This window comes from Macrobrachium rosenbergii, chromosome 19 (genome assembly GCF_040412425.1).
Source record: "Macrobrachium rosenbergii isolate ZJJX-2024 chromosome 19, ASM4041242v1, whole genome shotgun sequence".
NCBI lineage: Eukaryota > Metazoa > Arthropoda > Malacostraca > Decapoda > Palaemonidae > Macrobrachium > Macrobrachium rosenbergii.
In genome coordinates this window covers 6,760,354-6,777,734 of record NC_089759.1, presented here as the reverse complement: position 1 = coordinate 6,777,734, position 17,381 = coordinate 6,760,354, and the positions used below count along the sequence as shown (strand labels likewise).

Genomic DNA, 17,381 nt, shown 5'->3' with positions numbered 1-17,381 from the left:
TTTTTCGTACCGTTTACGAGACATTGCCTTGAACACAACTGAAACAAATTGAAAGTGTTAGGTTTTGTCACCAATGAGGATTTTTAAAATAATCAAAAGTAAATATAATTTTTCATAAGAGAAACGAATGTATACATATTAACTTATTACATTACATTGCTTATTAATATTAGAGACTATTTCCTTTAAAAGGTTACCAGCCATTGGCGGTTTCATTCAGACAAGGAATTATACCAAGTCAGTAATTCAGAATACAGGTACAATAAATTTTGACAGAACATTCATCTTCATAAAGTCCGATATAGCTCAAGCTTTTCTACGATCCTTGGAATTCGGTGACGGTAGGCAGTAAGTCGGTATTGAGTACTGACCGTTTTCCTATCATGGGAAAACGTATGGTGTAACTTGGTGTTCCAATATTTGTATATCATGTTGCAAAATTTGCACAGGTAGGCCTATGTTATGATTTATTTTGAGTATTAATAGGTATGAACCACATTTTTCGGTTGCTTGCGTTTTGATGTTTGCCTATTAGACCAGCCACTTGTTCATGGGTTAATGTAATGGGAAAGGGTTTTTTTTATGGGTAGTATGCCGAGTCAGGAGACAGGTTTATTCAGTGTTACTTTAGGGGTCCAAGAAGGGCGAAACCCACCTGGCCACCTTAGGGCACGTAAGTGAGGTTAGGAAGGTGAGGTCTGGTTAGGTCAGGAAACGGCATTCTAGGAAAGGTTAGGATCTCTCATGCCCACCCCTGCCTTCCTACTCGGTATTTTCTCCGATATTTTATTAAGTTTTTTATTCTTTTGCGAGTGTTAATCACCAACAGCAGTGATGAAATAAGCCACTGCTCAAAACCAAAGGGAAGCAAGGGATGAATGAAGGGTCGTTCTAAGCCGGCTGTCCGCGGTGAGCTAGACTATGGCAATTGATGTTTTCCTATGTTATTTTACTTGCTTTACAAGAATTTAAAGTAATATTTTGTCGGCCGGCTGTAACTAAACTGTAATTGACCTTTGAAGACTACACGACTTGAATTACCTAACGTGGGGTAGGTCTAAGCCGGCATTCCACGGGGAGCCCACCACCCCCCTCCATAGCTAATATGGCAAAATTGTAACCAGTAAACACCCCTACAGTACGTTAGGTTGGTATTTTTAGAGGTGTTTACTGGTTACATTTTGCCGTATTAGCTATGGAGGGGGCTAGGGGGCTCTCCGCGTAATGCCGGCTTAGATCTACCCTGTCGGTAGTGTAGTCTTCAAAGGTCAATTACAGTTTAGTTACAGCCGGCTGACAAAATATTACTTTAAATTCTTGTAAAGCAAGTAAAATAACATAGGAAAACATCAATTGCCATAGTCTAGCTCACCGCGGACAGCCGGCTTAGAATTACCGAATGAAGGAGTGAAGCTTGAGCTGTTGATATTTTTCCGCGTTGGGTATCTTATTGTGGCCCATATAGGCCTAATATTGAATCATGGCGGCAAAGGATATGGTAATTCTAAGCCGGCTGTCCGCGGTGAGCTAGACTATGGGAATTGACGTTTTCCTATGTTATTTTACTTCCTTTAGAAGAATTTAAAGTAATATGTTGTCGGCCGGCTGTAACTAAGCTGTCATTGACCTTTGAAGACTACAAGACTTGTATTACCTAACGTGCGGTAGGTCTAAGCCGGCATTCGCGGCAAGCCCCCACCTCCATAGCTAATGCACGGCAAAATTGTAACCAGTAAACCCCTAAAAATACCAACCTAACGTACCTTAGAGGTGTTTACTGGTTACAATTTTGCCGTATTAGTTATGGAGGGAGGAGGGGGGCTTGTCGCGAATGCCGGCTTAGACCTACCCCGCGTTAGGTACTTGAGTCGTGTAGTCTTCAAAGGTCAATTACGGTATATTTACAGCCGGCCGACAAAATATGACTTTAAATTCTTGTAAAGCAAGTAAAATAACATAGAAAAACGCCAATTGCCACAGTCTAGCTCACCGCGGACAGCCGGCTTAGAATTACCAAGGATATTTTTAAACTTGTTCCAGTACAAAATAAGATGTAGTTTTTGCATGTGTTAATTGTTTTACATTAACACCATAATGCAAGGTTAATATATTACTGTGTCATGTTAATACCCCTCTGAAGTTTAACTGTAATGGGAAACCATGATGGGCAACACTGGCTTTTGGTTGGGTGAGGAAGCTCACTAGAATACAGCTAGGGTGCTGGGTCTGTTGTGTGTGTAGGGTATCATGACCCCCCCCCCTCCCCTTTCAACCTAACCAGAGGTGACTTAAATCAGAATGAAATATATGGTATCAGGATTGAAATATGGGGTATCATCAATTCGTCCTAACCTAACCTTTCATTATGTGTCTAGATCTAACCTCAGAGTGTTTGGACCCTACCAAGACCTTTTAAAGTAACCTAGGTGAATCACCATGTTCAAAACTAGTACACTTCCCAATATGTCTTTCTTTACAAAGTATAGTGTTTTTTTTTTTTTACTTGTTACAGAGGTCATGAATATGTCTAGCTTGAATCGTAAACAGTTGTAAATAACAAACTATTTTCTGTCTATATGTGCTTTATAATTTCTTCAAATATCCCAGGTGATGCACAGTTAAAAGCAGCATTAGTGAAACATAGTGGTCTTAGCATATACAGTATATAGTTCATTTTTATGAAACCCATACCACCTATCAAGCAAAACATGAAACCAGTGGTTGAGCCACAGAGCCATTAGAAAAACCATTCCTTATTAGTTAATGGTACAGTGATTGTTGTGCTTCCAATAGAGGTAGACAGGGATTACACAGTAAAGTGAATGACATCTGAAAAGTTCTCGTGAATAACAAGGTCACATTTGTAAATCAAAGGAGAACCCTAGCCTACCAACATCATGTTAACCAGGCGTACTTACACATTTCCAAAGATTTTTTCTGAAACGATGAAGGACTTAGAACTTACTGAAACGGGTTTTGATATTATTGTAGATTCTGAGGTCAGGAATACTGTTTCACTCTAGGACTTGTGCCCCACCACCATAACTTTAGGACCTCTAACAATCTGTAGACTGGAATGGGAGGTGGGGAAGGGGTAGAGCTGCTCCTGGCCACAGAATAAGATGCAAAAGTCAGCCAGTAGTAGGTAGATATCCCTATAAAAGCAGCAGTTGATTGGTAAAAACAGCAATGGGCAGAACACGCATTAACACTTGGATTAATCGTCCAAACCTCCCACACGAGGAGTGCCTCTGTGTAAAAGATGAAGGTTTTTGTTCTCCAGAGAGCAAAGTGCAAATTCAAAATAATTTGCACTTTTTCTAGATGTAAAAACCTTAAGTCCTTTACTGTAATCCCACCCCAAACCAACCCCTCATGTATCCCCTTTGCAGTGGAAAATGTGATGCCAATAATGGTTAGGCTCCCCACCCCATCACTCCCCTGCTACTGTTTAACCACCTTTTTTACCAAATTTTAGTGACCGAACCAGAGTTCACTGAAAGTAATCCATGCAAGACTTCAGGTTTGTAGGCTATGTTTAGGAGGTATGCAAACCATCTTTAATTTGCAATTTTTGTTTCTAAAATATTTTTTTTCTTCTACTGTGAAGTCAAGACTTCTCTGCAGCTGTATTGAGGTCATGGATCTTGATTGGGTGTGATACTTTTTTAATTTAACCTTTTTTTGTCATTAGTTGTTTGGCTGTTCTATATATCAGGAATGTAAGAAGACTGATGATTATAGTTTTGCCCATTTTCTAGTTGTTGTGCTTAAATGAATTCTGTGGTCTTTATTTTTTAAATGTTTGTTTATTTAATTGTTTATTTTTCGTACAAGATACTTAACCTTTGACTTTTCTAATCAGGAAACCAGGTTTTTATAAGGAAACATAATTTACACTAATTGTCTTTCTCACATTTGATATTGTTCATATGAAATATTTAATTTCTTTACATTTGTCAAGACTTCAGGTTTGTATTTCAGTGCAGTTCCTTTTAATTGTGGATTTTTTCTCAGAAATACTGTTTTCTTTTGCAGGGTGGGAGTGTTCTTGGAACTTCTCCTGTACATCGTGCCTGCGGTTGTCTTTCTTCCTTGGTTTTGTCATCAGGATCTTTTGCATCATCTGGTTTGTTCTTTGAAGACTGCTAACAGGATAGTGTATGTATAGGGAGTAAGAGGGGAACTTGCCCTCTCATCTGGTGGAAGGGTCACTCTTTCTTCACAGATAAAAGTTTTGCCTATGTGGAGTCTTCAGGTATTTTTCTTATGTATGATATAATTGGTAATTGTTTATACAAAATATTTGACTTCTGTCATTTTTTTGGGGTGGTTATCAATTTATTTTTCCTGTGAAATGTTAAACCTGTGTTTAGTCATAAAGGTTTCAGGTATGTATTTAAAAGAAAGTGCATGTTTCTATTACTTTTGATTTGTTCCTAAAAGAATACAAAACAGCCATTTTTATAGAGGGGTAATGTTGGGATGAACTTGAATGGTTGTTGAAGCATGTTAACAAGACAGTTAATTGTTGGTACGGTATGTAGGTGAGTGGCAGGTGCTGTATACTAACCTGTCAGTTACCGAGAACTTTTTCTTCGGGCACTCTCTTGTGAAGAATCTGTGCTCTACACTGACTTCCTATTGAAGCTTTTGCTTCAGAATTTTTCCATTAATGATGGCTGTATGCCTATTTCTGATTATGCTTGGGTTTCCTAGTTTGGATGTTATACAGAATTAGTTATGAGGGATCTGCCCAACACAGATTTGTGGGGCAAGACAGGGTGTTTGGACACTTGCTCTTTACTGTAGATTGTCACCATTTTGACTTTTTTTTTTTTTTTGTAGGGGTAGTGTTTGTAGTCCTGATTTCCCTGCAAGGTGTTGGCTGGCTGGTTTTCTGGACATTTTTGATACCCCTGCCACTGCTTCTCTGTTAGTCATTGTTTCCTGCATATTCACATGGAAGTTCCCCAGCATACACACTGTGACCATGGCATCCCTGGTGCATATGCAGGTGTCTTCCCATGGTGCATCCTTTGCTTCTGGTTTTAGTCTGTCCTTGCCTGCTCCAGTTGTGTAGACTACTCAAGAATTGTTGGAGACTTGAATACCTGAAGATGATGTGGCCTACCCTTGGTATTACAGGTGACCATTGTTCTCATTGTTCCTGGACAACTGTATTACAGGTGACCATTGTTCTCATTGTTCCTGGACAACTTGGCTTTGGGTAAGCTGTCCCATGGTCCTGATGTTGCTGATGTCCATGCTGTTCTGCTCAGGAGGTCAATCCTGTTGAGCCTCCCAATCTTCTATGGTTCCTTCCATTCCTGGTACCTACACTGATCTTCTTAGTCTCCTACCTCAACCTTGTCTTCAGACATTTGAGAGGAAAGGGAATTGACCACCTCCTTTGTGTCTTGTGCCCCTTATTCCTCTTTTAGGTAGTAACAGTAGTAGTCCTGGTGGAATACTTCATGCAAAAGGTTAAGAAGGCATTGCCTGAGTCTCTCTCTTTGCCAGTTGGAGGCAGTAGTATATGCTTACCTATACTACCTTAGACTGGGTAGGTTTTGAGATCTGTGAGCATACTCGTGACTTATCTTCTTCCCATCCTTCTTGGGAGAGACAGACTGCCCAGGTTCTTCCCCAGGTGCAAATTCATCACCACCCTTGCCCAGCATACTTGATTACCATAGACTTAAAACTTAAAATTTTTAGTAGCTCAAGTCATTCCAACAGCCTGAAAGTAAAAATAGATAAGTCCCCAGATATTTCAAAAGTAATATCAAGATTCAGTTGGGAAGCTGGTAAGAAAACTTGAAAGTTTGACTCGAAGTGCACGCTACCACTTACGCAAAGTTCACCACTCAGAGACATGAAGTGACCTATAAGCTCATATGAGGAAATGCAGGAGAGATGGTCAATTGGTCATCTCTCTCCCTTGCCAGCAATAAGAAATAAAAAAAAAGGGAATGTAGAATTTTGGCTGTTGCCTATCCATTCTGATTGAAGGACCAACACTGTTTGGATCCATCTGCTTGTCTGGCATGCACTCTAACACACCAGTAAATTTATGAAGGTAACAGTACCAGTGTGTACTCATTGTGACAGGTCCCCCCCCCACCATCTCTCTCTCTCTCTCTCTCTCTCTCTCTCTCTCTCTCTCTCTCTCTCTCTCTCTCTCTCTCTCTCTCTCTCTCTCTCTCTCTCTCTCATATTTTATAAGCTATCTTCCAACTTCTCAAACTTCTGTGATTACTACTTCCAAGTAAATACTGATATTGAGTATGGTACTCTTTGATGTATTTAGTGCTGACATTCCACATTCATCGGAGCAGCCTTTAGCTGGGCTAATCATAAAGTACTTATCTACTAGCTAGGATTATTGGAAATGGTGGATCTTTTCTTAGTATTTTTTATGAATTTTCAATAGGTAGAACCCAAAGGGTCCATGTTAATGGCCAATATAGTAGCTTTAGTAAAGTAATTTCAAGTGTTCTTTAAGGTGGTGTTCTTGGACCTATGCTGTTTATTATTTGTACTAGTGACATGTAACAAGGTCTGCAGAACAAAGTGATTGCGTATGGTGATGATGCTACTCTTCTAGCTGTTGTTGCTTCTCTACATGTTAGGTCTTTGGTTGCAGAACCCTTGAGTAGAGATCTAGCATGTAATCATGATTGAAGTAGGCTTTGGGACATGAAGCTTAAAACTTCTAAAACTCAGAGTATGATAGTTAGTCCAGAACACTTTCTCAGAAATTTGGTATCTTACAGAAATGTTTTCAAATGTTTCATGACGAGAAACTGTTTTGTCTTTTTTCTTCTTCCTCGTTTGGAGTTCTGTTCTCCAGTGTGATATTTGGGTGCTGGTTCTTATCTCAAACTCTCAGATAGAGTTTTGTCGTCTGTCAAGTTTATTTTGCCAACTCTTAATGTTGACTCGTGACATATATGTAAAGTGAGTTCATTATATTTGTTACATAAAATGTACTACAGCAAACAAACATCCCCTGTATTCTTCTTTACCTGACCTACCTGTTTTTGCTCACAACACTAGGCAGACTGCTGCTGCAGGCAATGTGTCACTCTCGTATCAGATTGAAAGCTATTCAGTTTGCTATGAGTTTTATTTTGGCTACATAGAAATTGTGGAATGGTTTGCCTATTGCGGTAATGGAATCTTCTGATCTCCAAATTTTTTAAGCGAGTAGCAAATTCATTCCTGCTTTCTGCTGATGTCTCCTGAATTTAGGTGTATCAGTTTTATTTTCTATTCCCTCATATTTAATTATGTATCACATTTTCCTATAAGTTGTCTCTCTTTGCAGGCTGATTTCCCTTTGGAGCCCTGTTCGGTCTGTAGTCTGTTGACTGTATCCATAAGGGTTTTCAGCTGACAATTTAAAGAGAAAGAAAGATGAATAGAAGGGGTCATGGTTGGTAAGAAGTTTGCAATTGGAAGTACCAGTAGTTGAGAGAGTTGTGGCAATGGTAGCTATCCTGAAGATAATTTGGACCTCTAGCAGGACTATCTTCAGGGGTTGGCTCATCAGAATTCAAGGGAGAGCTAGTCGTTGACTTTGGTCTGTTTGATTTTAGTCCAGAAGCCCATCATCACAGATAAATGGTCTCAGCCTTAACAAGTTGATTTAGCAGACACCTGTGCCATCATCTGTTTTGGTAAATAATCTGTATGGTAAGGCATGGAGTAGACTGTTTGGGAATTTTTCCTTTAAATTTTTTGTTGGATTTTTGATAAATGAGTCCCCTCCTCTGGCCACATGGCCCAATTTCATACACTCACTGAGACATGTCACTGTCAGTGATCATGTTCTGGTGTGCTGTTCAGAGCATAATAATGAGTAGCAGAGAAGAGGTTTTGAATAAAACTTGTCTTCTCAGGTTTTTAGAAGCTAGTCTTTCTAATGAAATACAGTTTTATCATGATTTTATTAATTTTAGATTGACATATTTTTGTCAAAGGAATGCACTGTATGTGGATAAAAGGATGTGTTGATATGAGTAGAAGGTAAGTGCTTGTAAAAATCTGTTCTTAGAATGTTCAAATTTAGATATTTTCATCTCTTCATAACCCATTTATATATATTACACTGAATGAGTCTCATATCCCAATGCTTGAGCTTTTGCCCCACTGAAGTCATTATCATTATTGTGTATTGTACCAGGGTGACACAAAGCTGAGGATGAAGGGGAAAATGACAGGCTTTTCCCTTTTCTTTCTGTCTTGAGAAGACAGCAGTCAGGCTGTGCATGTGCTGGATCTGGTCCAGTGCAGGTGATATCAAATCTGCAGGGCTTTTGTCTAAAGATGAGACATCCTCTGCCTTCTGTATAATTATGGGAAAAGTGTGTGTATGTGTTTGGGGGGCGTGAATTGCAATAATAGTCCTGCTTACTGACATGGAGCCCATTCTTATGTAGGGGAACGAAAGGGTTCTGCAAAATTTCAGTTGCTCATTCAAGATCATATCTTTGGCACACGACCATGTCAGCATCAGCACCAGAGTGTCTGGTTGAATAGGAGCTTATAGGAGCCATTCTTTTCACTACATACACAAGATGAGAAATGGCGTTTTTGATGGGGATAAGGACAGTGCCAGTCAGGTTTCATCAGAGAAGCTTCCCACCTAAGGAGTAAGTCTTCTGTTGTTCAAGTGCAGTATCACATTTGTTAAGTTACTGCATTTTTCATACATATTCAAACCTGAAGCTTTATATCATAATCCCACTTCAAACCATCCCTGTATAGTCCCTGTTGCCGAAGGAAAAATGATTGTTTACATGTGAGTGGGTGGTACTCTGGCACTCATCTACCTGCCACCAGTCAACTATCTTGCTACCAAGCTTCAATGACTGTTTCTTGCAGGTGCTGGGGATACCCCTTTGTAAAATATTTCTGGTTTGTATATCTAGGAAAAATGTAGGTTTTCAAAATTTGTTATTTTTATAATGGTAGAAACAGGTATGGATGCAGCTATGATATATTGTGCCTTGTACTCCTTCAGCTGCTTCTACCTATCTACCATTTCATTGTGCTTCATTTCATCATCACCAACCATGGGTACAAATCCTTTGAAGTGGTTTTCTTCCATTGTTAACAGTACATTTTGAGGCTAATTTGACGCACAGCTAGGTTATGTGTTTTAATAGAAACATTGAGGACAAAGGATATTGAGCAATAACTTAGGTATACTGCAGTGTTGTTTATTACAAGTATATGATACACGGGAACCAGGTGATTGGGAGCAGCTAGACTTTTACGATGCAGGAACCAGATGGTTGGGAGCAGCTAGACTTTTACAATGCAGACTAAATCTTGGTGAACCACAGAATTAACCATGACTTTTTAAGTAAGAAAATCATCCACAGAGATGTAGTTTTTGGATCCCTTCAAATATTTGTTCAAGTTGATTAGGCCATCAAGAAAGGCAGGTATAAGTTACCCAAAAATAAGTTCCTCCCAACAATAGCCAGGGAAATACATTTAACAGCAGAGATACCTCACCAGGTCATAACAGAAGTAGAAGTTCCAGGTGCAACTCATTGCAACCAAGGATTAGGTGCCTGCGACAGAAGTGCTTCTTTCAGGTATACTTTGACATGCCAGGAAAGGGCTTAGTTTCTGAAGACTCCACATGATGATAAGGCACAGACAACAGTAACCCAGCAAGGCACCATAAGGCCCAAGCCATGCAAACAGTTATTTCATTATCCTGTTTGCTACCAAGGAAGCAAAAAGACCAGTTTGAAGCACGTATGACTGTTGCATAGAAATGTTAAGATGTCTCTTAAATTGTCATTGATTACAAAGACAGGACGTACTTTCCAGATTGGTTGAGAGATGATGGTAGTGGAGAAGCCGATTGGAAAGTTCTGCGTCTCGTAATATATTATTTGGAATGAATCCTACCTACAGTTAAAGTTAGCTTTATCTTTGTGCCGTTTGGTATGATCGGCATTTTAAAAAATCAAAACACACTTGGCTGACTCACTAGGACTATCTCTGTATTCACCTGTTTCCCACCAGGTGCTGCTGGAATGTTTACGTTCTGTCATGTTTCTTCATGCCATCGTGTTAAACACACAGTCATGATTGGCTTTAGTAATATTTTGATGATTTCTGGCTGATTTCTCCTGTATGGTTTTGTGCTTGTTGTCTGTTTTTGCTTATGTCATCTACAAGAAGCAGAGATGAAAGCATTAGGCTGTATAGGAAAGTGTTTATGAAAACCGATTGTTTAGGTTTTGCCAATGACATCGTAGCCTATGTTAGCAGCTGTTAGACTAGCTGCGCGGACTAGTGCGGTTTTCTTGATGTGCAGATTATGAGTGTTTTGGTGAGAGGATGTAATTTTGTGAAGCATCAGAAGATGGTAGAGGCCGATAGTTTACGTAGACAGTTATGGCACACTAGCAGCCTATTTACTTTTTTTCCTTTTGTCTTCCAGTGTTGCTTCTCCTCCTTCATTAGCCTTGTCTTCCAGTGTTGCTTCTCCTCCTTCATTAGCCTACCTGATAGCCTAAGTTAATTCCTCCTCTCATTTTGCTCCGCCTTCTTTTGCTCCCTAGGTGGTTCAGGAGAAAAGTAATAATATACATAATTAACATATTATTCAATACTATACATAATTGACATATATTCTTTTATTAGTTAGGTTTTTGATCAAAATAATAGGGCCAGAATCAATCTCCCCCCTAGTTTTCAACCTTTTTCAATTTCCCCCACAAGAGAGAAGTCATCAGAGCCTTGGCTTCTGTCTGTAGCCCGCCCTCTGGACTGCCCTGCGTTGGTTGGTTGTCTCCTCGGACAGGGAACCAATCATGTCTCAGGACCAAGGTTCTGTGCCCTTTGACAACAATATCACCGTTTTCCCAGTTTGGGTTTGACACTGAGCTGCCTCACGGCTCTAGCCAGATGGGTTCTGTGGTATGACTATTGCATTATTTTGGCTCCAGTGTTATGAGCTGTGATAACGTGAAATCCACTAAACATAGTGGTTTTTCTTCTAAGTTTCCAACATTGGTTAGCTCCCTTAACATCCCTTTGGAGAGTGTACAGCATTGTGATGTAGGTGGTCGGTAGTGTTAGGATTTCAGACATATTACATTTTCCTCAGTAGTTCTGAGCCGCGTGTCAGTCCTGCTGTTTTCTTTTACCTCCCTCCCCCCAATATCGTCTCCAAGCAGATGGTAACCCTCCGCTTTTACTCATTTTTCCTGTCTCTCATCTCGTATTCATCACCTTGTGACAGTTATTCCTTTTCGTATAGCCGCTCATCCTTTTCCGCCACTTACTTATCTAGAGTGAGTTAGCTTGGTGACAGAATAGCTCTCGCTTCTCAGTTTTTGCCTCTCGGATGCCTTCACAGTTACGCGATGACGTCAAGCAAGAAACCTCTTCTCCCATCCGGGCAGGCGACACTATGGTTGTCAAAGTTACATGGTGATGACGTGCAGGAACCCTCTCCTTCTCCACTCATGCAGGCTACTTTGCCTGTCGACTTGGCTTTGTGGTGACATCATGCAAGAATCCCCGCTCTCCATCCAGTACGTACTACCGGCATCCCCTGACGTCTTTACTGACGTGTTCCTCTGTTTAGAATATAGGTGTTTCAACCATGATTTGGTTGATCGTTCTTTAGTATTTAAGTGGCGCATAGCTTGCGTTGTTGTTTTCACTTCCTTTTGCTGAGGAGGATTCTATTAATCGGCCCTCTTTAGTTTACTTATACCTCAGCTCCTGTTAAAACAAGTAAGAAGTTACACTGATTATGGTAGGCTGCGTTATCATGAAATGGAGCCTTTAGGAAATGGATTATTAGCCGAAGAGAAATGGAAACTGTTTATTGTTTTTAACTCTGCCCCTAACTTGAGCAGTGTTTTGTGATCGCAGCTGTGTTTATAGAGTGAGCCTTTATGCTAACATTCAGATGCCACTGCATCTTTTTCCAGTTTTGAAGCTGCTTTGGGGTTAGGACTTGCATACAATATACGTTTTTCACCACCTTCTGTTCAACTTGCAGTTTCAAGTTCTTGGACCTAGGAAATGAAGACACCTCTAATAAGTAAGGTAATTTGGCCTAATTGTGAAGCAAAAATACCCTTAAATGAAGTATTTCGTTCTTAGTGCTACAGCCCAATTAATGCAAGAGTAATATATGTGTAGTGTTTTTCCATGCATATGTAGATATGTATGTATATGTACGTAGGTATGATGTCTCCTCGGTCTACATTGCCCTCCATTTTGTAGACTATGTTATATAAGGCATATAGGTCTAAATTCAAAAATTCAACATAGGCTACAGTACATTTGGCTAAACTATCCCATTTTTACATGCCTTAGGCTAAGGTAACACAGGCCTAATGCCACAGGTTACACTATCATACTTGAAGATAAACACTGGCCTCAGCTTCATGGCCAAAATTTTGGGACGTAAGGGTGGGTATATCAGTCTGTAATAGATAAATAGATACATTTCAGATATGATAATAATATTTATATTAGTCCTGAAGATGATAGACCTACTTCCAAGGCTAAGGGAAGGAATGTTTTATTCCTTTTACAACTCAGTTGTAAAGTAACAAAACGGTTGTGTAAAATCATATAAGGTAGCCCTTCTCATCCATTAGTAGCTGTTTTTGACAGTGGTCCATCCTTAGCCCCTTTGTGTTAAGGCCATCACCTTAGATGTCTCGATTCAGGAGATTAGAAATTCTTAGCACTACCTTTGAAGTCTTCCCTCTAGGTTCTTGCCCCTACAGCCTTTTTTGGACGCAAGCTCCATGTAGAATTTCCAAATTTACTTTCAAGTTCTGCTTCAGTAGAGTTCTGGCTCACATTATCAGTGGAGAAATTTACGCATGTAACTTTAACTGAAGTTTTGAACTCCCAGTTCAAGGAGGCTGTGTAGATCCTCAGTAGGCCGTGTGTAGTTTTTCAGAAGTGTCTGCCAATGCATCAAGTAGAACATTTGGTAGTGATGGTTCTCAGGGAAAGATACTTTGTATGTTTGTTATATTTTACCCCTATCAACTTCCCAATATCCTTCTCTCCACACTCTTCCACAGAAAAGTTCAGAGTTTGGAAGGGTAGATTGGACAGTTGTTTGCGACAAGGCTGTCAAGCCATGGGCATGTCCTGTCTCAACAAGTTTATTAATATTTTACTCCTTTTCAAGGAGTCATTCAGTTTGGTCCTGGCGGCTTTTCGGAGGACAAAGGATAAGTTCTGTACACATGTAGGATACGTACTTCCATTTCCCAGTACTCCAGCCAAAGTAGAGTATTCTTCTGTGAGTTGAAGTCTTAGCAGTGTGGATTCATCTGCATGGTATGAAAGTACTGTAGTTCTCCCATATTTGGATGACATTTTGTACAATGTTGACTATCTATGCTTTTCTGACCCAGTCAGAGTTGTTTATCTGGGGATGAGGATCAACTGTCTCATTTTAGAATTTTTTTCCTACAAATAGAAGGTTCACAGTTTTCTACCACTGTAGAGAACTATATGGGTTGGCCTGGAGGCAGATTGAGGGGCCATTCTGAGTAACATTTGGTGTCAGGAAGTGGCAGTGTAAACATCTTACAGCTCTTGGCAGTTTAGAATAGTCTTATGCAAGTCTCAATTCGTACATAAGACAACAAGGAGACAAATCAAGAAATTTTTGCAGGCTAGCAAAGAAACTACGGTACCTTATGCTTTGGACAAGAGTTCAGCAATGTCATTCCTTTCATTGTTTTGTCCCAGGGCAAGGTCTCCAGTCAGATAGTCTCCTCTTCTCAAGTTTGCCAGAAGTTGTGGAACCTTTTAGGGAGACCCAAACACACTACAGTACGAGTTTACTGTCCTACATGCCAGGATCCTCAGGCTTGTGCAGTTGCTGCCTTCCTCCTAAAATGGTCGAACCTAGACCTTCAGACTTTTCCTCAGTTGGCTGATTTTGAGGAAATACTCAACAAGTTGTGAACTTTGCAGATCACAAGGATGATTTTGTTAGCATATCCTTGGCCTCAAAGGGAATGGTTCTCCTAAATTTCTTTCATGGTGGTAGATGTTCTTTGTCTCCTTCCATTCAGGAAGGATCTTTTCAGTCTTATTCAAGAAGATTCCTTCAAACCTCCACATATTTTATTTCACTGCGTGGAGATTGTCAGTTGCCTGTAACTAGGGCATTTCTAGGATGACCAAGGAAGCATCCTTAAATTTAAAGGCCCTCCACTGTTAGACTTGTGTTTCAGTAACAGTGGTTTTTTCTTTACTTTTTTTAATCTTGGTGCTTGTCCTGAGTGATATCCAGCACCCTGTTCCACTAGGTATCTTGATTTAAACTCTACCAGTATCCCAGATATGCAAAACAGTTTTCTGTCACAGCGATCGATAATCCCACTTTGCATTGCTTTCAGATGTTGACATAACCTTACTGAAGCCCTTTGATAGGGCATCAGTTAAGAACTTTGAAGAAACTTTTCTCTTAGCTCTTGTTGCGGCAAAGTGTATTAGAGACCTTCAAGCCCTTTCTTGTTGGGGGCTTTGTTCTAGTGGCAATCCCTCTCTTTTCTCTCATTACTTAGAGAAAAGATATAGAGGAGTAAGCCCTTCCCAGTTTTGGTTACAGTGCCTAATTTAACTGCTTTGGTAGGCAGTGAAAAAGTGGCTGTCTTAATGTCCAGATAAGACCTATTAAGAGGTGATATTAGTGATCTTCAAGCCCTATCTTGCTCTTTGGCTTTGCTTTAGTGGCAACCTCTCTCTTTTCCTCCATTGCTTGGAGAAAAGACTTAGAACTGAAAGCCCTTCCCAGGTTTGTGACAGTGCCTAATTTATCTGCTTAGTTAGCAGTGGAATGAAGGCTGTCTTATGTCCAGTTAGAACTCTTAAGGTTTTACCTGGACAGACATAAACCTGTAAGAGGAGAAGTTAAGAATTTATCTGTGGTGTTAGAAGGCCAAACACTCCTATGTCCAAGATGGGTAAAGTCTATGCACACACAGTTGATTCCTGAATGTTTTACCTTTTTTGGAGATAATCCTCATGTCTTCCATACTATAAACATGTCTTTGTTTCCTTTAAAACCTTCTTCTAGAGAAGGTTGTCTTGCAGCTCAGGGGAGTTATAGCTGTTTTTGCCTCATTTTTTGCAAATGTTCAATTTTAGCATGAGGTGTAAGCCCTTAGTCCTGTTGTTGTGGCGGGGACAGTCTCCTGAACCAAATATGATAGTAACCTTGCTCTCTATCTTATCTTTAGTTGTTAGGAATCCCGCTATTGAATTTTGGGAGCATGAAGGCACACAAGTGTAAAGGAGAGCACCTTTATATATGAAGGCAGTAATTGTCCTTAGTTTTGGACTGTCAGTTATGGGCTTTCGACTCAGGCACAGGAGTCACCAGTACTCTACGAGATAATCCTTTATTTACCCTGTAAGAATCCTCTGACAAGTCTTGCTACAAGGACCTCACTCCCTGTTGTGGTTCCAATGTCTGTCATCAGTACTTGCCAGTAAGGATTACACATCAGGCAGGAATGTTGAAAAGCTTTTTCTCCCCATTATAAAAAGCTTTTAGTTTGTTTGGTTGAACACTTTCTTTGGCTGCACTAACCCACCATCCTCATTCAGTGTGGTAGTCAGCTAATTTCAACAGTAGGTAAGATTCTTTTCCAAATAATAATTTTCATGATGAAATTAATTATTTGGATACTTAACTACTGTTAAAGTGTCATGAAGAAATATCACAGAACGTAAACATTCCAGCGCCACCTGGAGAAACAGGTGAATACAGAGACAATCCTAGCAAGTTGCCAACAATATTTTTATTTTTTAAATGCCAATCGCACCAAACAGCGTGAAGATAAAGCTAACTTTAACAGTAGGTAAGTATCCAAATAATTTTATCATGAAAATTATAATTTTATTTATTGTGAGAAATACAGTTGAAGCAAGAACCACTGTCCTCATTAGGGGGAAGGACAGTGAAGACAATAGAGCTAGCAAGACTTCATGGTTTTAACTGTTTTCCCATCAGTATTTCAAGATATAATACACAAGAAGAGGCTCATACTTTATCTTCATTGACACCTTGATTACTGGCTTTGGGTCCCTTAGGGTGATCTCATTCTGGTAGGCCCATTTGATGGATGCCATTGTTTACCTTCTTGCTCCTGGATGCTTTCAAGATGATGACCCCAAGTAGGAAGCTCAGCCTTTTGATAGGCAGATCAGTGACTGCAGCCATAAATTATCATGATCATGAATTTTAACATAACTAAAGAGAAAAGATTAAAGTCTTCTCATACATGAAAGCGACTTCAGGATGGTTTGAAAATAATGACCCCCAGTAGCAGCCTCACGACTAGATTGGCAGGTCAGCAACTGCGACTGACCATTATTATTATTATTCAGTAGATGAAACCTATTCATATGGAACAAGCCCACAGGATATGGAACAAGCCACAGGAGCCATTGACTTGAAATTCAAGCTTCCAAAGAACATGGTGTTCATTTGGAAGAAGTGAGATGACGTAAAGGGAAATACAGAAAGAAGATATCTCACTTATTAAAAAAGAAAAAAAAAAGTAAATTAATAAATAAATAGATAAAAATGTATTAAAATGCAAGAATAGTATTAGGGTAGTAATGCATTGCATTTTTGCTTGAACTTCTGAAATTCCAGCTGCATTACATCCTCTGGGAAGCTGTTCCACAGTCAGACGGTGTGAGGAATAAAGGACCTCTGGAACTGACAAGTTTGACAGTGAGACACATTTACTGTATATTAGTGCTGCTTTCCAGCAAATCTGGTTGCTCTCGGCAGATAAAGGGGATCAGGGATCAATTGTGAATGTGAAAGATCTCTGTTAAAATACAACTTATGAAAAAGTGACAAACAAGAGATCATCTATTGATGGTCCAAGTCATAGCTACCACGAATGATTCTGACTAAAAGAGATAAACCTCTGGCAGAAGCAGACATCCATACTGGAGAACAGTATTTCAGTAATTACAAATGACCTACAATATGGTTGCATTGATTTTATCACTGTTATAAATATATGAGGCCTTACAAACAATACCTAACTTTCGTGCAGCATTTGCTGAACCTTTCATTAGATGTTTCTCAAAAAGTTTGATGTGAGACAAAAGTTACACCTAGAATAGTTAAAGCTTCAGACTCATTTAACAAAGTTCCATCAACCTGAAGGGGAGGAGGGGTGGGAAATCTGTACGAGAATCCTGGATTTTAACTTGGCTGAAGAGAAAGGTTTTGCCTTCATGTAGAATACACTGGAAGGCTATGGAATCATAGAACAACAGGCTTGGTCCTTCCTTAAGAGGAATGTTCTCTATTAGATGGAGGT

At 39.7% G+C, this 17,381-nt stretch overlaps 1 long non-coding RNA gene across 3 annotated transcripts in view; it reads left to right on the top strand.

Moving 5' to 3' along the window:
• The window catches only part of LOC136848604 (uncharacterized), a 90,222-nt gene that overhangs the window by 57,933 nt on the left and 14,908 nt on the right, over positions 1–17,381 (top strand). The window contains exons 1-3 of one of the 3 annotated variants that reach the window (XR_010856058.1): positions 253–449; positions 4,039–5,148; positions 5,190–6,119. This is a non-coding gene — a long non-coding RNA (uncharacterized lncRNA). Of the gene's footprint in view, positions 1–252; positions 450–4,038; positions 5,149–5,189; positions 6,120–17,381 lie in introns of those variants that run through there. The other 2 variants (XR_010856057.1, XR_010856059.1) reach the window with 2 other exon arrangements.